We start from the raw sequence: 26,909 nt of genomic DNA on the forward strand, positions 1-26,909 counted from the left end.
GCAAGCCTCCGGCTGCCGGGTCCATTTCCACCCCCCCCACTCCAGGACCGGAGACAGGAGGCAGAAGCCTCCGGTCGCCCACTCCCTTCCCCTCCCCCACCACCCACTCCCAACAGGCACTGAGGGGAATGTAGGGTTGCCAGCTCTAAGGAGGGAAATACCTGGAGGTTTGGGGGGTGGATTCTGTAGAGGGCAGCATTGGGCGGGGGGGGGGCGGAAGGACTCAGCAGGTATAATGTCATAGGGTCTACCCTCCTAAAGCAGTCATTTTCTCTAGGGGAACTGATCTCTGTCATCTGGAGATCAATTGTAGCAGTGGGAGATCTCCAGGTCCCACCTGGAGATTGGCAACCCTAGGGGAAAGTCAGCTGCACAGCAGGGGGTTGAAGAGAATGGTTTGATGGCTGCTGGGCCAAGATTGGCAACAATAGTTCCCCAGGAGCCCCATCGTAAATGCACCAAACAATTCCTCAAGATTTTCCAAAACACTACTCTGTTTTGGGCTCCTGGGGAATTTTGAAGTAGCACCAAAGCTTTAAGATCTCTCCAGCTGTCACCTGGAGACTGGCAACAGCTTGTCTGGAGTGTGGGCAGCATGGCATTGTATCTGTCTGAGGTCCCCCTCTTCCTCCTCCTCCTCAAATCCCACCCTCAGCAGGCTTCATCCCTAAAATATCCTGGAAGTTTCCAACCTGGAGTTGGCAACCCTATGTCCTGGAGTTCGAACCTGGAGTTGGCAACCATCAGCCAACGTTTATCTGCCTGTCTGTCTTTACAACCCCCCCCCACACACACACACACAGCCTCTGCCTAGGGAGCAGCTGACATCATTCTCCTCTCCCAACTGAAAATTCCAACTGCCTTGCGGGGGGGGGTGAGTTTGAGGTGTGGAATGGAATGTAGTCCAATCAGCTTCCATATGTAAATGACCTTGGAACGCTGGCCGGGACTGCACAAAGCAGCCAATGAACCCAGCCAGTGTCTTCCGAGTGGCAGTTTTTTCGGCCTAACACTAAAGGGGCCAATTTTAGAATTCTGGCACCCAAAACCCTTTTATAATATAGGAGAGTTTTATAATAAGGGAGAGATTCTGTTTTGGACATGGACTCCCCTGAATATTTCACACGCTTCCAAATCAGTTGGCTCCATGATCTGTCATTCAGAGGGTCTCTCTATCCACTGGCTGCATTGCCTTAGTCCTGCCTCCAACATTCTAAACAGTTTGCTGTTCCTCTCCCCACCATAGCCAGTCAGAACACAGAGGTCATTTGCATATGCGGCCTCATTGACCTTTGCCTCTAACATTCTAAACAGTTTGCTGTTGCTGTTCTGAGGTAAAATGTGTTCTGCGGTAAAATATATTTCCCATTAGTGCCTGTTGAGAGAAACCATTGTTGCCAATCTCCAGGTGAGGGATGAAGATCACTCAGAATTACAACTGCTTTCCAGATGGCAGAGATCAGTTAACCTGGAGAAAATGGTGGACTCTGTGTCCTTATATCCTGCTGAGGTGGCCCCTGTATGACAGCCAATGTGACGTAACAGTCAGGGGTTCAGAGCATTGTAGAGGCTGCAGGTGGGGGGGTGGAAAACTGAAGAGTGAGGGGGAAATAAAGGTAGGTTGATGATTGGCTGGGAAGGAGATAGGGTTGCCAACTCCAGGTGGGAAATTCCTGGAGATTTGAGGGACGGAGCCTGGAGAGGGTGAGGTTTGAGGAGGGATGGGACCTCAGACAGGTACACAATGCCATAGACTCCACCCTCCAAACCAGTCCCTCCTGGAGAACTATTATTGCCAATCTCCAGGTGGGGGCTGGAGATAACAGAATTACAACTGCTCCCCAGAAGGGAGGGGGGAGGAGATGGAAAGCTGAAGTCAGAGGGGCAGATCAAGGTAGGTTGATGGTTGGCTGGGAAGAAGATAGGGTTGCTAACTCCAGGTTGGAAAATTCCTGGAGATTTGAGGGGTGGAGCCTGGAGAGGGTGGGGTTTGAGGAGGGGTGGGACCTCAGGTTCAATGCCATAGACTCCTCCCTCCAAATCAGCCGTTCCCTCCTGGAGAACCATTGCTGTCAATCTCCAGGTGAGAGCTGTAGATCACTCAAAATTACAACTGTTCTTCAGGTATCAGAGATCAGTTCCTCTGGAGAAAATGGTGGACTTGGTGTCATTATACCCAGCTGAGGTCACCACAGCAAATTGACACTGAGTGCTCAAGGCCGGGGCACCCACCCAGAGCCTCTTTCTAGAGCTCATTGTATTTATTTCCACAATGAGCCTTATTCCTAGTTCCCAATAAAGCTATTGGACTATTTGCAGTCCGGGATCTGTGAAGCAACAGAGAAATCTAACTGAGATGGAACTAAATGTGACATATTCAGTTTCAATGGTTTTTATTTTCAATATAAGACAAAACAAACACAAGCGAACAAACACACACAAAGAAAAACCATATAACTTTGAGGGTTACAACTATCTTATTATTATATCTATTACATTACCTACTACATTGTATAGCTATAAAATTATCAGTTTTTATCACCATATATTTTTTCTATAGCTGATCTGCATTATATTTAAAATTTAATCTAAAGTATCTCCAGATAAAATTATAAGTCTAAATTGATCATTTGTAATATTCTTCAAATCATTTGTAAAATCTTGACCATGTACTCTGGAATCTCTTCTTCTTGTCCTCTCAAAATAAGAGTCAGTTTATCCATCTCGGCAGTTTTGAGAGTTTTGCTTATCTTAATATCTTTGGAGGGTATTTCATGTTTGCTCTAGTATTTAGCATACAATATTCTTGCAGAAGTCAGTACATGTACAATAAGATAAAAGTCTTGTTTTGTACAGCTTTCTGGTCTTATATTCAATAAAAATAAATCAAGTGTAAAAGGTATAGTCAGGGGTCATTTCGTAGAAAAAGAGCTAGGGGGACTCATTAGCATAACTCATTAGCATATGCCACACCCCCTGACATCACCGGAAGTGTGTCCTCCCCACAGCTGGCGGCGACCTCCAGCGGGCACCAGCAGGGAGCTCCAGGCCCCGCCCTCCCACACCTCACCCCGGGGGATGGCGTCCATCCGCGTCCCCCCCAAATGACCCCTGGGTATAGTACATACTAACATACTAATAATTTTTGTAACATTTCATGGATCCAAGACCAATATTTTTAACTCTATCAAAAGTCCACCACATATGAAAGAATGAGCCAACAGACTTTTTACATTTCCAACAGTTATCAGATAAGTTAGGATAAAATTTTGCAAGTTTATCTGGAGTCATATACCATCTATAAAACATTTTGTAAATGATTTCTTTATGTGCAGTTGCTTTAGTAGTTTTTACATTTGTTTTCCATATCTGCAACCATTGGTCTAAATCAATATTATGACCTAAGTTTTGTGCTCATTTAATCATAGAATTTTTAACCATTTCATCTTGCGTCTTATCTTCCAACATTATTACATACAATTTTTTAATCAATTTTTCTTCAGAATACAACAATATTGTATCTATTTCCATTGCTTTGGAACAAAAGCCTATTTTTTATCTTTAGCATACCGTGATTCTATTTGTGCTATTTCCCATCAACTAAGGTCAGGTTTTAGTGTTTTAATGTTTTCTACTGCTTTTAGTTCACTTTTATTATCCTAGAGGTCTTCATATTTTAGGAAAAGGTTCTTTGAGAATAGATTTGGATTAGTAAAAGCTTCCAGCGGTGAAATCCATTTTGGAATCTTAGTATAAAAAAGTCTTTTCACTTCTTCCCATACCTTTAATAGAGCTTTCCTAATGAGTTGTTGTTTAAAATATTTATGGCCCTCGGCTTTTTCATACCATATAAACGTGTGACATATTCCATAGAAACATAGGTAACTTTGGGGGAGAACTGGCTCAGGACTCTAAAGGAATTTCAGAATGTATGGAAGCTGAGAAAGCTCAGGAAGCCAAGTGACCATGCTCATGCTTTTCTCATTATCAAGCTTGACTAAACCAATTAAGTCAGGCTTTACTCTTCCAACTCAACTGATTTATTTGATTTATCTGTCCTGCTGATAGAGAGTGAGTGATGTTCAAGTGGTAGAAAAATGCATGTAGCATCTCTCCTATTCTTCTTCCAGCCCACTCTTCCCGCCCAGATGCACAGAATCTGTGGCATCCATGCTGATCGTTAAAGTTCTGAACAATATAAAAACCTGTCCAGGTACTTAGATCATCACCAGAGGCATTGACCTGGTGGTCCCACAGTCAGAGAAGTAACAACCAAGAACAGGGGCCTTGTACCACTATGCAGTACCACTGAAACATCAGAATGTTATCTCCAGGTAAGTGAATACACTTTTATTTAAGAAAGCTTTTTAAGGGAGGAGGGAATAAATGGCTTTAGGAAATGTTTGGTCATTTGTACTTCTGTGTTTTTAAATGGTACTTAATTTTATTGTTTAATACTGTTTTTTGTTAGCAATGTTGGGAGCTTTTTTAGTGTTAGAATTATTTTAAATAACAGAATTTTCCTTATTCACTACGATGCATACTATGGCTGTTGTTTTCTCTGCGCCATCCACACTGACACCAAAATATTCTAGATAGTTATGGCTCATATCCTACCCATCAAGAGCCTATGGTGAGGAATTTTGTCAAAAACCTCTGGAAATCCAAGCATCCAGAGGTCATTTCGGGGGGGATCGCGGGGGATCGCAGTTCTCCCGGGTGAGGTACGGGGGGCAGGGCACATGATGAAGCCCTGCCCCCTGCTTCCGGCCGCCCTGCTTCCGGCCCTCATTCAGCCAGGAGGAGGCAGGAGAAGAGGGAGGGTAAGTTGCTTCCTCCCTGCCTCTCCCCACCCCTGCCTGCCTGGAGCCAGGGAGGTCCTTCGCGGGGCTTCCTTGCACTCCCGCCGGCCTTGCAGGTCCACCACCGGGCCCCTCATGGGGCTCGGCAGTGGAGCTGCAAGGCCAGCGGTGGCAGCCGGGACCGTTGGGGGCGGGTTGTGTGGCCTTATGACACACTTCCGGTGATATCAGGGGGTGTGGCCTTATGACACACTTCCGGTTATGTCAGGGGGTGTGGCATATGCTAATGAGTTATGCTAATGAGTTCCCCTAGCTCTTTTTCTACGAAACGACCCCTGCAAGCATCTATTGGATTTCTTCTATCTATATTGTAGTTGAAAGTTCCAGAGCATTTCACAAGATTGGTGAGCAAAGTTTCCTGAAATGGTACTGGATTTCTCCACAGAAACAGCTGTTCTTCTGAATATCTAACAATTCTAAATACTGGACTGGATCCAGCACAAAAGTTCCAGTTGCAATAGATCTCTTGCACAAGCAGAAATGCAAGAAAAAGACCACAGTAGCCACTTGCACTGTCAAACATCGTATCCTAACTCACATTTTGGCTCATGTAAGATGTTGTACAACCAACTTCTTAGCATAATAATATATAGGGAAGAATGTGCTAAGTGCTGCACAAGATCTTGCAGAAATAGAACCGGGCTAAGTCTGTTTGTTTTCGCTTGTGCATCACTGGACCCAGGACACACTTTCCAATTTAGCTGGAGTTAGGCTAATAGGTCCATCACTTCATGGCTTTTCCTGGATTTGTTTTTTAAAATCAGCATTACATTGACTAAGTGGCAGTGGGAAGGTTCCCAGACACAGTGAACAATAAACTCAGGTAGATGTTTTTGTTTTTGCTGAAATCAGGGTTTCCTTTCAGCTACATAAGGAAAGTCACTGCCTCCTCTTCTCTGCTAGGGTTTATACCCAAGATCAAATTTTGCTTTTTTGTTCAGTCGCACAGTTGAATCCGACTCTTCGCGACCCCATGGAGCACATCATGGCAGGCCCTCCTGTCTTCCACCATCCTCTGAGGTTTGCTCAATTTCATTATCGTTGCATTGGTGACGTTGTCTAACCATCTCATCCTTTGCCGTCCCCTTCTTCTTTGACCTTCAATCTTTCCCAGCATCAGGGTCTTCTCCAGTGAGGGCTACCTTCTCATTTGGTGGCCAAAGTATTTGAGCTTCAGTTTCATTATCTGCCCTTCCAGGGAACAGTCAGGGTTGATTTCTTTTAGGATTGACTGATTTGATCTCCTTGCAGTCCAAGAGACTCTCAAGAGTCTTCTCCAGCACCATAATTCGAAAGCATCTATTCTTCGGCGCTTGGCCTTCCTTATGGTCCAACTCTCGCAGCCATACAGTACTACTGGGAACACCATTGCTTTGACCACACGGACTTTCATTGGCAGGGTGATGTCTCTAATTTTTATTATGCTGTCTAGGTTTGCCATAGCTTTCTTCCCAAGGAGCAGGTGTCTTTAATTTCATGAATTTTCATATTCACAGTAAACATTAAGAAATGGCAGCAGTAATATATTCAAGTTAATATCCAGACTTCCAAATTTCTTCCATATTGGGCAATGCACCAACTGTCATCTGTAATTAGTATTACTGCACTACTTACAGTTGAAAAGATGCCACAGGGCATATTCCCACTTCATGTAGACTCTTTGTAAGGTAGTGACATAAATGAAGATCCAGTACAGTTAGACTCTGTGTCCCTGAAGCAGTCCTATCAGTTGATTTTCAGGAGTAATCTGCCAGCCTTCAGCATACTAGTTTTTTTCAGTTCCACAGAAACAGTGACAAAGAATATGTCTCAAGCACCCTAGCTGACTTAAAGCATTATCTTCTCACCCAGAAGTAGTTTCCAGTAACCATTTTCTGAATTATCAAATAAAAAACTAATTACAAAGTATTTTGCCTAACTGTTCAAGTACATCAATGCTTGAAAGTTTCTTATACACAGTTTAATATTATCCTACCTTACAGAGCTGTTGTACAGATAAAATGGAGGAGAGGAGAATGATGAAAGTTGTTTTGGGTCCCCATTGGGAAATAAACAAATCTTAATGCTGTAGAGATGAGGCACATGGCAACCAGAGAACTATTTTTCTTTTAGGCTCTTCATCTTTGGAATGTTCTCTCCCTTTAGGTTTGCCTGGTGACTACCTTCCTTTCCTACAGGTGCCAGTCTTGTAACTCAGGAGTTGCATCTTTGTTAGCTAATTTTGTGGTCTGCTTCTAGCCTAATTACTGTTTTATAAATGTGTTAGACAACTGAGTGGCATTTTATGTTGGCATTCTCTGTATCTGTAGCTTGTTGTTTATGCTGTTGGTTTTATGATTTCACATTGTCATTTTTACCTTATGAGGTCTCTGGAGAGAGAGCATATACTTTTCTTTTCTTAGTCATCAATCAAAAATTTTAACATTCTCTGTATAACTCGAAGAAAAAAACACTTGTATCTTCAAATCAAAAACAAGTTCACATATTTCAAAAGAGGAATCTGCTAAAGTATCATCAAATATCTTAAGGAACATTCTGCTGTTTGGTTGTCTTCTGTTATTAGCATGCATTAAGGAAAGAACTAAAAGTGAAATGCTATTGAGTTTTGACAGTATATTCAATTAAACCTTTCCTACAAAATTCTGAAATCAGTAATCATTCTTAGACCAATGCTTCCCAATGTCTATAATTGGAGATCAGGATTCCCAACTCCACTTTGAGAAATTACTGGAGATTTGAGGAAGGCAGTGCCTGAGTAGGACAGAGTTTGAGGAGGGGAGGAAACTTGACAGGGATATGATCCCATAGAGTCCGTGCTCCAAAACTGCCATTTCTTCCATGGGAACTGAGCTCTTAAAAGTGAACTCCAGGCCACACTTGGAAGTTGGTAATCCTACACGGGAAACTCTTCAGTCTTATACCTCCCAAAAAAGTTTTCTTTACAAGTAAGAATATGTTCTGACTGGGATGTCCCAGGCTAGCCAGATCTTGGAAGCTAAGCAGGGTAAGTCTTGGTTAGTATTTTTATGGGAGACCACCAAGGAAATCGAGGGTCACTATGCAGAGGACAGCAATGGCAAACCACCTCTGTTCATCTCTTGCCTTGAAAACTTCATGGGGGGTCACCAAAAGTCACTATAAATTGACAGCACTTTACACACACACACACACACACACACACACCCCAAAGATCCCATCACTGCTTTTCATTCTGTCACTGCTCTGGGTATGCCTCCTCACTGGGCAGCTTCCTCAGAGGGAAGGTAATCTGGTACAGCTCAGCCAAGGGAGCAGTTAAAGAATCCAATCATACAGCTGGTGCAGAGAAGAAAACAAAATTGCCTATCCTCAAAAGAGGGCAGTTTGAAAGAGGAATGGCCAGAGCAGAGAATTACTTTAATAGGGGAAGCTTCTCTATGGGTGTGGCACAGAGGTTTGCAAGAGAAATTAATTATTTAGTTCATCTCTTTGCTGGGTTGTAGTCATGGTTTTCTCCTGGTGTATAGTCTCCCCCGGTACACTGTCTGGCAACTGCTGCCTTGAACAGTTATGCTTGTCCTGTTTTTGATTCAAATAGAATTGCAAATGTGTTCTTCTGCAATATTTTCTTAGCACTGAACTTGTGGCATTTTATACTGTACTTCCTATTACTTCTGCTTATTATACATCCATTAGATTAGTAAGGCTGAATTAATGATAGCACATCAGACTAATGGAAACCCAGAGAGTCCATTGAGCAAAGCAGCGTTGTACATTTTTTTAAACTACTGTGAGACATTTATAAATTTCCCCACTAAGGCAAAGTCAAGCTGTGAGATAATTCCAGTCATGACCAGGAAATTCAAAGTCAAAATGACTCCCCTCACAGTACTGTTTTACTTCTTGTAATTGTACTGATCCACTATTAATTGAACTAATATAGATTTAATATACACATTGTAAATCCATTGAAAACAATGGAAATACACCTGTGTGCTTCAATGAAGTAAGACTTATATTTAAAACTTAACAATAAAGTTGGATTTTCAAAAGCACGTAAAGTAAAATTTCACACATTCTTAGAGACTGTACACCACAGTTAATATTTACAACCAATTTCCTTCTTGCTTAAGTATTTTATATTCCATATAGGATTAATTTTACAAGACCGAGATGGCAAAATAAATCTCTCTATGGGTGATTCTGCATTGCTTTTCCCTCCATTGTTTTAGCAAACCCACACTGGAACAGAAATTCCCCCCTACATTGCATGCTACTTTCACTTTCTTTGGTTGTCAGATTTTATGGTGCCATCTGCATTGCATGCTGCTTTCACTTCCTTTAATCTTTGGGTTTTATGGTACCTTCTGCATAGATTTATGGCTGTTTTATGGCTATTCAGGGGTGACTTTGCAGTCAGTAGAGCCCAGGGTATTTGAATGTGGTTTTGAGCTGCACCTTTTCCTCAGTGGCTGGTTCTGCATCTGGCATTCACTCCACATTTTCTCAACATTGAGGAAAAGGTGAACTCAAAACCACATTCAAATACCCCAGGGCAACACCATACTGACTGCAAAGTCACCCCTGAACGGCCATAAAATGGCCATAAATTTATGCAGAAGCTACCATAAAATCCAAAGATCAAAGAAAGTGAAAGTAGCATGCAATGCAGAGGGGAATTTCTGTCCCAACGTGGGTCTGCTAAAACAAAGGAGGGTAAAGCCAATGCAGAATCACCCAGTGTTGAGAAAATGTGGAATGAATGCCAGATGCAGAACCAGCCTATGTTGTCTTTTGTGTTGCTTAGCTCTGGTATGTGCTGATTTTCCTTGATGAACACATTAACCTCACAGGCAGTAATTGTTCGGTTTCTTTTAGCTGTACAAAGATAAAACAGGATTTAAAGATCATTCTCAACTAACCTTGTAGGACTATAAATGGTTGTCTATTTTGGCTTACTTTAAAGGCTCCATTCTTGAATCTGATAACATTTGAAGAACGAAGTTATAAATCCCATTTTTGCAGCACATTCAAAACAACCTAAAGTTGTTCAAACAACTCCTTTTGTATGCTTACTTCTTAGGTGATTTATATGTAACTAACTACTTAGCAAATGTAGTTAGAAAACCCAAGAACCCTACCACAGCTAGTTCTTTTAAAAGTGTACAAAATTCCACATAAAAATGTACAAAATGTATACACATTATAAAAATATAAAAAGCGTCAGTGAACTCCTTTATCCATGTTGTTGTCACTAACAACAATGCTTTTTTGCACCCCAAGATCCTCTGGTTAATGAAGTCAGAGGTGCAAATGAATCCATGTTTTGATTATCAAGTCAGAGGCTCTTGATTAAGGCATTATTTCCTCCAGTGCTTTCAAAAGAAAGTAGCCCATGTGCTTCAAAATCTCATAACATGGCATTCAGTAATGAGTCACATTTTCAGGACAGCAACTTACCCTCTCAGAATCTCTCACAATACAGATTACTCTGGAAATCTAATCATGCACCCAGTAAAAGCCATCAACCCATCTCCTGACCACTGTCATCAAGTATGAGTCATACCTGCCACCCAAGCTAACTCAATCACTTTGCAAACATCTCTTCTTCTCATTGAACCACCAAGGGGTATCCTAGCAATAGATGGTTCGAATTATCCAACGACAGCTTCGATTGTTCCACCAATGGGGTCTCACATCCTCAAGTTTCTCCATTTGCAATGAAGCCCCAATTTCACCAGTGAGCAGCCAGATCCTGAATTTTGGCCCAGTGACACCAAGGATTATAATTCTGAACCAATTTCAGACAATGGCACTGCTTTGCTATTCTGAGCCCAGGTAAATAGACATGCCAAGCCTACCAATATCTTGCAGTTGGTTCTGCTTCCAGGCCTTTTCCCAACACTACTGACGCTGAAATCACTGGACCTACTCATTAGGGTAGCCAGGCTTGTCACGTTTCCTGTTCCACTTTTCTTTTTGAAAACTGATACTTGTTCTGTCTTTTAGCTTCTCCCCTTCCAACTCTCAGCGGGTCAGCCCTATAGCATCTTTACCCGCCTAGGGACTCTTTTCTTTTATATCCTGAAAATCCTTCCTCACTCATCCCTTTGCATCTTTTGAATCCTGTTTTGGGCAAGCCCTACACCTAATTCTTCTTTCTGGGTTCATTTCTCTGGGGCCCTGTCCATACGAGGCGGTTTGGGCCGGGAGGGGGACAGAACGGGGGCGGAGCAAACGGGCGCGATCCCATGGCAACATCTGGGAATCGTTGCCTGCCCGTCCCTGTTCCGTCCCAAACGGCGATACCGCGCTGTAAAAAAGAACCACCTACCTAGATGGTTGTATCCCTTCCAGCGCTGCAAGCTGGGCCGTGGGATCAGGCGGCGCATCCTTGCGCCGCCGCATCCCGGCCCCCGGCCGTACTGCACATGCTCGAGCATGCGCAGTTCGGCAGCCTCCCCCTCCCATCGGACTTTCTTCCTCGGCATCTGATCATGCCGGGGAGCGATGCGCCGGCATCTGATCCCGCCGCGGCGTCTCAAGTTCAGTGCGACTCTGCTTAGCCGTGTTTCAGCCGTCCCGTGTGGCAGCAGCCTGGAATAGCTACATGGGACGAATACAATTTGGTAAACAATTTGGTAAAAGTAACTTCGATAGGGTAATCTAAAAATAATACAATTAAAATACTAGGACAATGCAGATTTGAATGGTTTTATTGAATTGTCACAAGTAAATTGCTACTCTATTGTCATTGAATAGTTCCATCTCACTGTCTTATAGTGCTACTTTTGCTTCCCTTTGCTACTCTGTATAGTTCCCACAGAATATGCTTAAAAACAAGCTTTCACCTGCATCTTATCAGATTCCTCTACTGTTGTTCTATTTTTATTACCCACAGTCCCCCAGTAAACCAAGGAGCTACCTAGTCTCTAAAACATGAGAGAGGGTACCTGCAAGCGATCATGCCAGCCACCCAGGTTATTTCCTAATTCCAGAGGTCAACTAGGGGTCAAAAGGAGCACCAATCATATCAACAGGAAAATCCCCTAGAGCCATCAGAAAGACCTTTGGCTCCATCTGGCTCCAGGGGATATCATTTTAGTAGATCTCCCCACCCTGCAGACTCTTGGAGTCCCTCTAAGTCTAAATGTTAGCAAACCGATGTTTAACATATTCCAACACACTTCAATATGTCAGTTCATCAGAGGTAGCTACCACCTATTATAGAAAGTTGTGAAAGTATTTTTTTAATTTATTCTTTAGATTTGTATCCCGCCCTCCCCGAAGGCTTGCAAACTTAGAGTTTCCCCCTTTTTTTGGCTCCTGCATTCATACTCTACCTCTTTTTTTTGTCTTTCTACTTTTATAATCTCAGTAATATAAATACTGTTGTAGGTTTTTTCAAGATATCCTCTCAAGATTGAATGATGTATGTCCTATTGTTCCATTAATTAATTTCAGTTTTCTTGCTTCTTACCTGTTCTGGGATTTAAGATAAGCAAGTACATTTTATTAATTTTTATCAATTACTTAATGGATTTTAGTAGGGGGTTTTTGTATTGAGTCATGAGAGAGCCAAGACATTCAATACACTAATGAAACCCAAAGGATATTGTAAGGAGCCTGAAATAATAGGCATGTGCTTCAGGAAGAGGAGATTAAAATATAAATGAAGAAACCAGGAACAATTCTTATTTGGCTGATTTATGGCCTTAAGCCCTGGGCCGTACGGGTAGGGCGGGATATAAATCTCAAAATAAATAAAATAAATAAATAAATCTTGTTGTGGAGTGAAAGCAGGCAAGCCAAATAAATAGAAGGAAGTTTTTAAAAATATGAAATACTTACTTTAAAGGGGAGTCAGTTGTCCCTAGTTATTTAGGCTTAGATTCTTGGTATGCTCCTGTGGTCAGCACTGCAACTAGAAAGTCTGGTTCCAATAGCTAAAACGATGTTCTTCTCTTCAGCTCCACTAGGTTTAAAAAACACTTTGCTCTTCTTTCAACTACACCATGACATCATTTATAGAGATAAAATGGGCAGCCTTCCATCAATTTTTCTCTTTTCTTGGTAGTAGGAAGCATGAAGTTTCACTAGGAGAGTAGAACCATCTAGTTATGACTGATATATGGGGTGCCCCAATTTTATCCTCCACACTCTTTATATATCTAATAGTGGCATGTTGCCCCCAACTGCAGTTATCTAAATCTGCAGAACAGGGCAACAGCAATACTACACAGATTTTCCTGCAAACTTGAGGGATTCACCAGTTTGCAGAAAAATCTGAAATCTTAAAAAAATACATGGGGGGTAACTTTTTCCCAAATAAAAAAGTGTTGTCTGCACATGTGCATAGAATGCTGACAAAGCATATCTTCAGAGATAGAAGCAGCAGTTACTCCATCCCTGGCCACTGCAGATGCTAGGAGCCTCTCTGGCATCCATCACCACTATGGTTAGGTTCAAAGGTGGGTGGCAGCAATGGGAGGGGAAACTGGATTCCCTCCCCCCTACATGAGTCTCATGGGACCTCTACTTGTCCATATATATGGCTGAGCTCATCGGGAGCTTTGGAACTGGTTGTCACCAACAGGAAAATGACATCCAACTTTCTATATCATTATCCGAGACTCCTGAAACAGCTGTGAAAGTCCTGAGCTAGTATCTTCAAGTACTTAAAGGGCTGTCATATAGAGGTTGGTGCAGAGTTGTTTTCTGTTGCCCCAGAAGGTCAGACCAGAACCAACAGGTTGAAATTAAATCAGAAATGTTTTCACATTAGGAAGAACTTCCTGACAAAGCGGTTCCTCAGTGGAACGGGCTTCCTTGGGAGGTGGTGGCTCTCCTTCTTTGGAGGTTTTCAAAAAGAGGCTAGATGGCCACCTCACAGCAATGCTGATTGTGTGAACTTAGGCAGATCATGAGTGGGAGGGCAGGAAGGGTTCCTCAGTGGAACGGGCTTCCTTGGGAGGTGGTGGCTCTCCTTCTTTGGAGGTTTTCAAAAAGAGGCTAGATGGCCACCTCACAGCAATGCTGATTGTGTGAACTTAGGCAGATCATGAGTGGGAGGGCAGGAAGGGTTGCCTCAGTGCTTAGTTATTGTGTGCCTTTCTTACATGCCCAGGGAAATGCTAATCACCACTTTGGGGTCAGGAAGCACTTTTTCTCCAGGCCAGTTTGGCCAGGGATCCTGGGGGTATTTTGTCATCTTCTGGGCACAGAACAGCAGTCACTTAGGGTGTGGAAGGAGAGGTATTTGTGAATTTCCTGCATTGTACAAGGGGTTGGACTAGATGACCCTGGAGACAAGCGGGTGTCTGTCAAGTGTAGGAGCAGGACCAGAATATTTTAATCTATCAGGGATGCCACCCCAGCAGGATCACCTTAGTGATACTACTGGCCCAGCTTAGCCACACTTCCTCCCACAATTGAAATATAACCCAAATTTGTAGAAAACCAGTTTCCTTTATTAGGTTATTTAACTTCTCACAATGTGGGTTCTAGAAAATTGGTTCATATGAACTTGCTTAATATCTGATTGCTCAGATGGTGTTTTGAATATGTAGTTATGTCCCAGTTCTAAAATGTAACATAAATGAGAAGCATTTTTGTAAAAAAAGAAAGAAAAAAAAGAGGGGGGTATGCCCTCCCCCCCAATTCAATGCCCAGGCCAAACTCCTGCACCAAGAAACCCAAAATAAGGGGAGTGCATTCCTACCATGACATCAACCCCCCCATGAAGAAATTTCTGTAATGTATTCAATAGCTGCCATTGCAATACATGAATCATCTAATTGAAGTACAATGTTAAGCTTCGTCCTGGGCTAGGATCCAAATCCATCCAATCGCATTGGTAGCCCAGGAAGAACCAACCAATCATTTGTCAGCAAGCTCCCTGAGCGGGAACATCCGTGATTGGTCCTTATGCATACAACCTTATTGGTTGGTAAATGTACAGTAGGGGTGGCTACATTAGCCGGGAGAGTTTAAAAGCAGGACAGCTGCAATGTAAAAGCTGTTCTGGCTATTCATGTTGATCAGTTTGGGGTTGAGTTACGAGTTGCTGAATAAAGCTGATCTTTTGCTGAAATCACTCTCTGACTCTTTGTTAAGTAACCGACTTAACAATTTCTGAGAAACATGACCCCTAATGGGGTAAAAAAGGGGCAAAATGTGTTCCTCCAGTTATTTTCTATGTCCCTGGCAGGCTGCTGCCTCCTTGCCCGCCCCCTCCCTCAATTGGTCAGTTGTGTAGTTTAGAGTTCTGAGGTAAAACCTGCCTACTTGCACCCACCTCCCTCTGACTGCTCAGCTGTGGGTCTCAATGTTCTGAGGTAAAAACAGTTAGAAGAGACTGCAGACAGTTGAGGACAGTTACAGAAATCAGCGATTCAAGACTCCTGAATAGACATTTTTCAAAAAAAGCCAGCATGGCAATTGAGTTAATTAATGTTGTTGTTGTTTTGTAACCCCCGAAGGGGATTTTATTTATTGCATTTGCTATAAGCTACAAAGAAACAAAGGAGGGTAACTACAAACTAGAAAGTAAAGAAAACCACTAAAAACCCAAGAGGTGGTGGTCACTACATACTGCTTTAAAAAGAATTGCTTTTTAACAATTAACATTGAAGGTGATCAATAAATGCATTGCTTTTTCCATTATTACCAGCCAATCTGATTGTATAAAGTGTCATACAAGAGTATAATTAAATAGCACAAAGGCGAACATCAGGAAAAATTAACATCTCGTTTTTCTAACTTCTTTGTTCCCCAATTAATGGCCTCCCCCCAGCTTAAAACCAAGTCCTCTTCAGTAAGTGAATTTACTGTCCCTTCCATTCTTCCTTGACTACCGCCTTTTCCCCCTGTTAAACCTTGTTGTTACAGCAAAAGGCTGGACAGCCTTTAAGACAGAGACATTTCTTTCCTTTTGTAAGCTTGTATTCTAGCCTGCTGCTGTAGAGTATCACTTTGGAATTTGGCTTCTGCATATCTTCTGGAAAATCTAGTCCCACTCTCACCAGGCAGATTGTTGAGCTGGATAGATCTGTAGATTACATCCAATCACTTTATAATAACCGTTTATAATTCATATCCGGTCCCAAAACAGTCTTAGTAACTTGCCTCAGATTCTCCCCTTTATTTTCAGGAACACCTAAACTGTCCAAGACGCTTGCCTTTCCCATTAGGGAATAATCCAGGCTGATTCTCAAAGATTGACTCTGTCCTTTTACAAACGTGATTTACTCCAGCAGGGGTCACCATACTTATTCACCACTTGGAAGAGTCTATGATTATGTCAGGTCACGTGACTTGGCCAGCCTAGCACTCACTTCCTGAGGAAGGCTTAGATTTCATTTACGTCTGATTCTCCTCTTTCCATCGCCATCTTTTAGGTTGTCAATGAATGTTTATGGGGAGATGGTAAAGGACATTTCTAGGAGCCATTTCGATGTGTGCCTCCCTCATGAACCTGAAGAAATGTCCACCACATCACCACTCCCTCACACCAACTCCCCCTCACACCTCTTACCTCTTATTGCCCCCAAGAAAGCTCCTGGCAAACATCGAGGAGATACAACAATGCTACAAGGAGGAGGCAACTCCAGAATGCGACAAAGACATTTGCACATAGTACTCCTGAGGAGCACTGAGCTGCGCAGGCCAAGTACCAGTGAGAGCACCCTGAGGTGCTCAGAACAACACAGTCTCCATATGAGCAAAACAATCCAGGAACACAAGTAGAGAGGCCATCACTTTTGTGGAAGGTGGCAGGAGCTGACTTAACAGAAAACTGCTTCATAAATGGACAGTTCTATGTGGCCTGCTCCAGAGTGAGCTCACCAAGCAGCCTGGTGATCCTAGCACCTGAGGGCAGAACCACCAATTTGATCTACTGAGAGGTCCTTTGGTGGGGGGGGGAGTAAGTATGTCTCACTTCATTTTTTTAACTATAGTCTTCTCCATTAGAATTCCTACAACAAATGTTACATTTCAGACTTCACATAACGTATTATAACTGGATTTACGGAACGTAAAGACAGTAGTGAAGCACAGGTATCAGGCTAGTAGAATAATATATTCCTCAAGATTACATTTAACTTAAAAAAAAATATGGATCACAAATACCAAGCTTTCCTCAGCATTAAAGTAGCAAAGGAATTGCGCTGGCGGCCAATAGCATACTGGATTCGTTTCAAGGTGCTGGTTCTTACCTTTAAAGCCCTACATACCTGAGGGGCCACCTTTCCCCACATGTTCCCCAGAGAGCACTGCGATCAGGGGCTCAGAACCAGCTGGGCCTCCCAGGTCTTAAGGAGGCTAGGCTGTCAACAACTGGGACCAAAGCTTTCTCGGTGGCAGCCCTGCTCTGGTGGAATGAGGTCCCGGAGGAGATCAAAGCCCTGCAGGACCTTTTACAGTTCTGCAGGGCCTGCAAGAGCTCTTCCACCAGGCTTTCTGGGGCCACCACCATCATCAATAGCTAACAATTAACAGAATGAGAGAAGGCCCTGGATTCCTGGATTTTTCACCAACAGTCCAAAGGACATCATTCCCTGCAAGAACAACTAAAAATGAAGACAGTGAGCCGACTGTGAGCTAAAAACATTGAATAATGGCTACCACCACCAAACTGATGACAACAACTACTAGAACTTTTATGGTTGTATTGTTTTAATTGTAATTCATGTTTTAATGTAATTTATTTAATTTGTGTAGTTTACCTGTTTTTATGTAAGCTGCCCAGAGCCAGCTTTGGCTGGGAGGGCAGGGTAGAAATACAATAAATAAATAAAGTAGACAATATTGAGCTAGATAGGATAGCCATCTGACTCTATGTAAGGCAGCTTCACAGGTTTCTGTAACTTTATATTAAGCTGAATTACCAGTTACCCTGACCTGGATGGCCCAGGCTAGCTTGGTCTCATCAGACCTTAGAAGCTAAGCAGGGTCAGACTTGGTTAGTATTTGGATGGGAGTCTAGGGTTGCTACGGAGAAGCAGAAAAGAGCAAACTGCCTCTGAATGACTCTTGCCTTGAGAACCCCATGGGGTTGCCATAAGTCAGCCTTGACCTGACAGCACTTTCCACCACCAAACTGCCAACTAATAGAATAATATATTCCTCAAGATTACATTTACTTTTTTAAAAATGTGAATCATAAATACCAAGCTTTCCTCAGCCTTAAGCTTCATTCATTTATTTTACTCTTCATGGTCTCTGCAAATCCCATGCACTATCATTAAAAAGTAAATAAATTACAAGCACAGGCAGAATTTAACATCCATTTCACTGACAGGCAGAATATCTGCCAATGCTGAAGGCATGGGTGGAAAGGACTCTAGAGTGGAACGGTTTCTTCTAGACATGCTTATTAGTTACACTGGGAGGTTACGTTAAAAAGACTTGCAAGTAAAGCACTGAATGTCAAATTTTCTGGAAGCCATGCCTGAGCTCTCCTTTATGGTTAATATTTGTAATTTACCTATTAAATAGTGTATAAAGCAAAGGTTGCTGTCAGCCTTTCAGATAGGTCAACATAACTAGCTGCTTAGTTGGATTAAATGCATGCATTTCAGATATGTACTAGCTCTTCTGCTACTAACTGTTTTACGACAGTGGTTCCATCCTTGCTGTTAGGCACCTGCTCCATTGTGGATAAGAAATTTTCTGTTCATCAAGCTATTCTTTTCGTAACAGTAATATTCTTGGGTAGAGTGGGTTAATTGACATGATTTACTATTAACCTACATGCTAAGTAGACTTCCATTTAAGCATTCAAGAAGTGGCTAAGAGACTGTTCTCATAGTACTACCCCAGTACTACTGAACAAGATAGCAAAATTGATTCTCTCTCTTCCAGAATTTCACTCTACTTTGTCATGTTACAAGGATATAATTTCATGCTTATAATAAGCTTTAAACAACAAAACACAAAAAGCAATCCAGAACAACTTTGTACTTTCCTAATCTCCGATAGAACTTTCTGCTCAAGACTGTGTCTCATTTGACTTACTATACTTGGAAGCAAATATATAACACACAACCAGTAAAATATATTTATATTTATTTATTTATTCAGGTATTTCTACCCCGCCCTACCCCGCAAGCGGGCTCAGGGTGGCTTACAAAGGCATAAGCCCATACATAAAATTTATAAAATCCGATAAAATCACAAATCACAGTAGTTTTTATTTTTGGAATCTCCCATTTAACAAAGAAATGTGATCTCAAGGATTACAAACTCAAAATCTCTCCTTATATATAATTGAGTAAGAACATTCTATATGACCATTCTAAATTTGGCCCCTTTAGTGTATGGACGCTTGAACTGTCAGTCAGAAGACACTGGCTGGGTTGACCGGCTGCTTTGTGCAGTCCCGCCCAGCGTTTCAAGGTCTTTTGCATATGGAAGCTGATTGGACTTCACTGCATTCCACAACTCAAACTCACCCCCCTCCCCGCAAGGCAGTTGGAATGTCAGTTGCATATGGAACCTTCAAGGTCTTTTGCATATGGAAGCTGATTGGACTTCACTCCATTCCACACCTCATACTCCCCCCCAAGGCAGTTGGAATGTCTGGTGGTGTGTAGGTCCCAGGATCATGTTTTAAAAGCTGCCTGGGGAGATGGGGACCTCAGACAGGTTACAGTGCCATAGACTCCACCCTCCAACCCAGCTATTTGCTCCTGGGGAACTATTGTTGCCAATCTTGGCCCAGCACCCATCAAACCATTCTCTTCAACCCCCTGCTGTGCAGCACACTTTCCCCTAGGGTTGCCAAACTCCAGGTGGGACCTGGAGATCTCCCACTGCTACAATTGATTTCCAGATGACAGAGATCAGTTTCCCCTGGAGAAAATGGCTGCTTTGGAGGGTAGACCCTATGACATTATACCTGCTGAGTCCTTCCGCCCCCCCACCCCGCCCAATGCTGCCCACTACAGAATCCACCCCCCAAAACTCCAGGTATTTCCCTCCTTAGAGCTGGCAACCCTACATTCCCATCAATGCCTGTTGGTAGGCAACTAAGCTTGGTCCTGTCACCTACTTTGGCCTTTGGGAGAAAACACATTGGGGCCAGTCCTGATAGGGTTGCCAACTCCAGATGGGAAATTCCTGGAGATTTGAGGGATGGAGCCTGAAGAGGGTGAGGTTTGAGGAGGGGTGGGACCTCAGACAGGTACACTGCCATAGACTCCACCCTCCAAACCAGTCAGTCCCACATAGGGAACCATTGTTGCCAATCTCCAGGTGAGGGCTGGAGAGCACTCAGAATTACAACTGCTCTGCAGAAGGGAGGGCAGAAGTCAGCTGAAGTCAAAGGGGCAGATAATGGTAGGTTGATGGTTAGCTGGGAAGGAGATGGGGTTGCCAACTACATGCTGACAAATTCCTGGGGATTTGAGGGGTGGAGCCTGGAGAGGGTGGGGTTTGCAGAGGGGTGGGACCTCAGACAGGTAGAATGCCATAGACTACACCCTCCAAACCAGCCACTTTGTCCTGGGTAACAATTGCTGCCAATCTCCAGGTGAGGGCTACAGATCACTCACAATTACAACTGCTCTTCAGGTAGCAGAGATCAGTTCCTCTGGAGAAAACAGTGGACTCTGTCATTATACCCTGCTGAGGTCACCACAGCAAATTGACACTGTTTGCCCAAAGCCAGAGCACTCCCCCAGAGCCTCTTTCTAGATCCCGTTGTATTACTTTCACAACGGGCCAACTCCAAGCTGGCAAATTCCTGGGGATTTGAGGGGTGGAGCCTGGAGAGGGTGGGGTTTGCGGAGGGGTGGGACATCAGTCAGGTAGAATGCCATAGACTCCACCCGCCAAACCAGCCATTTTGTACTGGGTCACAATTGTTGCCAATTTCCAGGTGAGAGCTACAGATCACTCACAATTACAACTGCTCTTCAGGTAGCAGAGATCAGTTCCTCTGGAGAAAACAGTGGACTCTGCCATTATACCCTGCTGAGGTCACCACAGCAAAATGACACTGTTTGCCCAAAGCCAGAGCACTCCCCCAGAGCCTCTTTCTAGATCCCGTTGTATTTATTTCCACAACGGGCTTTACTGCTAGTACAGTAATATTTCAAGTTCCCAAACGTGGGGAAACCAAAACAAAGAAACAGAGCTGGGGATGAAGAAGAAGAGTTGGTTCTTATACCCTCCTTTTCCCTACCTTAAGGAGTCTCAGGCCTTGTTCACATGAGAGGTTTTGGGCCGGGAGAGGGACGGATCGGGGCCGCAACAAACGGGTGTGATCCCACAGCAACATCTGGGAATCGTGCTGCGCCCATTCCCAATCCGCCCCTCCCGGCCAAACCCCGCAGCAAAAAAGAACCACCTACCTAGGTGGTTCTTTCTGAAAGGCCGCATCACTGCCGGCCGTGGGATCGCTGGCGCGTCTTTCTGCCAGCGCATCCCCGGCCCCCAGCCGTACTGTGCATGCTCGAGCATGCGCAGTTTGGCAGCCTCCCCCTCCCAATCGTCTCTTCCTCCCCGGCATCTGATCGTGCCGGGGAGTAATGGCACCACGGCTCAGGGGATCGTGGGATCCTGCTGCGGCATATCTTTTTTGGTGCGGCTTTTAAAAGCCGCACTTTGGCCAGTGTTTTCCCTACCGTGTGGCAGGGACCTCAAAGTAGCTTACAATTGCCTTCCCTTCCTCTCTCCACAACAGTCACCTTATGAGACAGGTGGGGCTAAGTTCTGAGAGAATTGTGATTAACCCAAGGTCACCCAGTAGACTTCATGTGGAGGAGTAAGGAATCAAACCCGGTTCTCCAGATTAGAGTCCACTGCTCTTAACTACTACATCATGCTAGCTCAAAGCTGTGAGTCTCAGAAAAAGGGAACTGACAATCATGTTTACCTTTTCACAATGCCTGTTTTATACAAGTTGAAGACCTCATCTGCTTACTTCAGCTATTTTCTACAAGCTAAACAGCATTTTGACTAGTTTTGTATTGGTGACATTCAGCATGGTGACTGGCTGTGTAGCTGCTGTTGATTAATGATTATAGTTTCTGGCCATATGCCCAGTGTCATCATAATTAGCAGGTTATGTACCACTGAAAATCAGCTATGCTATTGTGCATGTACCACTTTTGTGTCTACACACAGAACTCACTTGGATTTGGGAATCTGAAGGGGAGGGGGAAATTGGCAAAGCTGAAATACTTGAGAGAAAAGACATGCAGCTTCTTCTACCTCTAACTCCAGAAGGGTTAAGGAAACCAGGGAAAGAACTCCTTTTTTAAGTCAGCAACACAGAAGGAACAAATGAGAGAGTGGCGCAGCCCTAGCAAAGTATCAGTGATCAAACAAACATTAATTCTTCATTACATCTCAAAATGGCACTTATCATTGACATCATTTGCCTCTTTGAGAATAGAGAAATACTGTGTAAATTCTGCACCTTATCTCTCTATGCTGTTTTAAAGTGGCAACATTCCTTGCACTCCCATTGGCTGTGCAATGCCCTTCATCAGCCATTGGCCCATCAACCACCACTCAAGAGTGCTTGTGTCCCATTGGCTGGGTCCTGGGTATGCTCCTCTTCCCTGCCCACTCCCCCTTCAGCCACTCTGCCCTGTCAGAATTCATGGCAAATGGCTTTCTGTCTTGACGAAGCCACTTCTCCTGCTTGCCTCCTGTGTGGGAGTAACTTTTCCCTCAGTGGCTGTTGGTAGGTGTAACGAAATGGCAGTTACCTATGTTTGTAAGATGGCTGCTGTCTGTGGTTGTTTGTTTAAAATGTTCCGTCATAAAGTTTAATTGAGCTGTAGTTCAAGAGAGGGGCCTGTAGGGGTATCACTCAGTGGGTTGAATGGGGTTTCCTCATCTGCTGGACTACAGTTCCCAGCTGCCCCAAGACAGAAAAGGGCAGGAAAACAGGGACTGTCCCAATGCACGGGGCAGCATCAATATAGACTGCAGCCTATCCAGGGAGGAGGTCATCTTTGTCCTACAGGAGGTTAGGAAATGCTCCTGCTGCCTGTGCTGACCAGGCTGTCCAGGCCACAAGCCAGAGATGTGGGGGAACCCTGGGAGCCAGCAGAAATTCAGCCACTTTACAGTTGGCTGGACTGGGGAATGAATGGAAGTTTCCCTGCTCTTTTGGGCCAGAGAGAGAGAGAGGCTAAAGCAGAGAGCCAAAGGCTGGTGTGTAGGAAAAGAGGATGGCGTTTAACCCCTGTGGATTTATGCTGTGTTGCTTCATAGTGCGCGCTTACTCCTACAGTGTGTGTGCACCCCATAACTGTGTAAATAGACAAATTCTTTTATTTGGGCTAATAATCTGTGTTGTGCTCTGACCACATAGTCTCCCCTGCTCTGCACAATAACAAAGCGAGGGGGTAGCCCAAGGAGGCAAGGAAAGGCCAGACCTTTGGGTTGCCAACATTCCAGGGATCCCCCAAAGATTAACCCTTCGCAGGCCTTTGTGAGGAACTCATTGTGGCCAGTCCTGACTAGGGTTGCCAGCTCCAGGTAGGGAGATTCCTGGAGATTTCCTGGTAGTCTATGGAAGCCAGGGCTTGGGGAGGGGAGATGCATCAGCTGAACAGAATGCCATAAAGCCCACCTTCCAACGCAGTTATTTTCTTGGGGGGGGGAGATCTGCTGTCTGGAGTTCAGTTGTGATACGTGGCAATCTTCAGGCTCCACATGGAGGTTGGCTACCTTAGGTGTAGTGGTCAGTGCTTCAGAGCAGAGTCTCTGAGATCCGGGTTCTTGCTGTAGAAGCTGAGTGGGTGATTTTGGACCAGTCACAGACTTTCAGCCTAACCTACCTCACAGGGTTGTTGTGCAAGTCAAAACGGGGAGAGGTGAATGATGTAACCTGCTTTGGTCCCCATTGCAGAGAAAGACTAATTTTCCTCCTGGAAAACCATTGTTGCCAATCTCCAGGTGAGAGCTAGAGATCACTAAGAATTACAACTGCTCTCCAGATGGCAGAGATCAGTTCCCCTGGAGAAAATAGTGAACTCTGTGTCCTTTTACACTGCTGAGATGCCCCCCCCATGACAGCCAATGTGACATGACAGTCAGGGCTTCAGAGCACAGTGGAGGCTGCAGGTGTGGGGGGAGATGGAAAGCTGAAGAGTGAGGGGGAAATAAAGGTAGGTTGATGATTGGCTGGGAAGGAGATAGGGTTGCCAACTCCAGGTAAGAAATCCCTGGAGATTTGAGGGATGGAGCCTGGAGAGGGTGAGGTTTGAGGAAGGGTGGGACCTTAGACAGGTACAATGCCATAGACTCCACCCTCCCAACCAGCCATTCCTTCCTGGGGAACCACTGTTGCCAATCTCCCGGGAAGGGCAGGATATCACTCAGAATTACAACTGATCTCCAGGAGGGGGGGGAGGACATGGAAAGCTGAAATCAGAGGGGCAGATAATGGCAGGTTGATGCTTGGCTGGGAAGGAGATATGGTTGCCAACTCCAGGTTGGGAAATTCCTGGAAATTTGATGGGTGGAGCCTGGAGAGGGTGAGGTTTGAGGAGGGGTCGGACCTCAGACAGGTACAATGCCATAGACTCCACTCTCCAAACCAGCCATTCCCTCATGGGGAACCATTGTTGCCAATCTCCAGGTGAAGGGTGGAGATTACTCAGAATTACAATTGATCTCCAGGAGGGAGAGCGGGCAGAAGTTAGCTGCAGTCAGAGGGGCAGATAACAGTACATTGACGGTTAGCTGAGAAGCAGAATTTTTGCTCACAAGACTCCATAGCTTAGAGGGAGCAATTGAGGGTGCCCAACTGTAGAAATGACTCCACGGAGACCTGTGTGCTGCATTTTTTGGCCCACATTGTATGACCTTGGACACCAGGTATTTTGTAACATAAGGTATGTGAGACTTTACTTCCACATTTGTGCCTTTCTATTACATACTTCTAATATGTACTTAACCTGCTTCCAGCCTATGCATTCATTACACATCACATCTTTCTAGAGCTCATTGTATTGCTTTCACAATGGGCTTTACTGCTAGTACTAATATATATCGCAATAGGCATGTCTGATCTTAATTTACATATTTATTAAAAACAAATCCTAAAATTTCAATTAAAGGAAACCAGCTCACTCAGTGAGGAAGTCTTTGTACTTACCCAAGTGTAACAACATCATTTAATGATTATTAGTCAACTAATTGCCAACTATGTACTTGTACCTAAATTTTGTTCTCACTGCGGTCATGCTGATGCAGTCTTGCCATTGTGAATATAAGCAAAGGGTGTTTATGATACCGGAAACTGTCATGCAGCTTTCATTTTGAGAAGTAATTGCTATTACTAATCAAGTGAGGGTTTTTAAGCATTATTTACATCTCATTATTCTGGAATCTTACACTACTGTTCTTGCATATCAACTGCTGTTTAATCATTAACACTATTCTCAATTTACCCTGGTAAATCAGTGGCTACTATGTTAAGTGTGCAGTTATTACTTCTCCATCAGAAATTCAGATCAATAGTTCATTGCAGTATTAAACATTACCGCAAAAAAGCTGAGAACCCCCATGTTCAATGAGCTCTGGGAGAATGCTCTGCGAGATAAAACCTTTTCCAAATAATCCCTCCCCCCAGTTCATTATTAGCACATCCATGCTGATGGTATCAGGTATATATATATTGCTTCTATAAAAGTGCAGTAGGAGTTTTTCCCCCAAAGTAATTTTTTTATTTACCCTCTCCCCCATTATGGCACTCTTGCCTTTGTACAGAAAAACAAAATAAATGAAATTAAAAATGGAAATAGAACAAAGTTTGAGTCCAGTGGCACCTTTAAGACCAACGAAGTTTTATTTTGGGTATAAGCTTTCATGTGCATGCACACTTCTTCAAATACCAGGTATCTGCATGTGAAAGCTTATACCCAGAATAAAACTTTGTTGGTCTTAGTGCCACTGGATTCAAAATTTGTTCTGTTGCTTCAGACCAACATGGCTAACCACCTGAATCTAAAAGTGAAAGTGCCATTAAAATTGCCCTAGTAGCCAGTAGATGGATTTGTGATGAACTGCTCAGCTGGGGTGTAAACTACAGGGGACTCGGGGGCTGGGGCCCTCCCTGAAATTTTCCAAGGAGGACTGAGCCTCCCCTGGGGCAACCAGTGCCAGCCAGTGTTTCCTCTAAACTGACTCCCTGAGAAGAAGGCACACCAAAGAGCCCAGCCTGCTCATCCCTTGTCTTGGCCTGGGTGGGGCAGCCCAGCTGGCTTTCTCTCCCCCTGCCCATCTCCCGCCCATCCCCCCCTCCTCTGGCCCAGGCTCAGAGGAAAAAAGGACCCACAGCAAACTTGGCAGGCAGCTTGGCAGAGTGTGTGCTGAAGCTGCAGGGTCGCACGCCCTCACTGCCCGTCGTCATCGCCACCATCCACCTCAGCGTCGTCATCGCCACCATCCACCTCAGGTAATTATGACACCGCAGCCACCGCCTCTCACAGAGCCGGCTCACCTCAAGTGCCTGCCAGCCAGAGGGATACAATGCTCTCCAGTCCCATTTTGTGTGCCAGCAGCTGCTGCAAGCATCATGGGAGGCAGCTGAGCCCCGCTACTGCTGGCCTCCATTTGGGCCCCGGAGCCTGCTCTTCCTGTGAGTCTCATGGTGGGGCCGTGGAGGGGGAGTGCCTCAGAGACGCCCATGAAGAGCCCCAGGCTTACAGGGGGCAGCAGGCTTACAGGGGGACCAGGACCAGCCCCCCGGGAAATTGGAAAGTCTATGCCCTTGCTGCTCAGCACAGAATGACATGAATTTGTATTGGTCTGAGGATATTAGTGATGGCTACTCAAACAGACCAGGAAAAATTTGGAAGATGTAGGCTGTGATATATTATATCAAGATTTTCTTTACTTTCCAATTATATCTGTATAAACTGCTGTTCCCCTTCCAGTATTTCCACTCATCAACAGCCTTACTAATTAATCAATCTTCAAGAATGACTTTGTTTTCACATTTATTTTTCCCCCAGGCTTCTACAACAAGTTCTAATAATGGATCCTTAATTCCTCTTCTCCATAGGTGGCCAAATTAGTGTCCTCTGTTAACCTTAT

Source organism: Gekko japonicus, unplaced genomic scaffold (assembly GCF_001447785.1).
Source record: "Gekko japonicus isolate JY-2015 unplaced genomic scaffold, Gekko_japonicus_V1.1 scaffold118, whole genome shotgun sequence".
NCBI classification, from domain to species: domain Eukaryota; kingdom Metazoa; phylum Chordata; class Lepidosauria; order Squamata; family Gekkonidae; genus Gekko; species Gekko japonicus.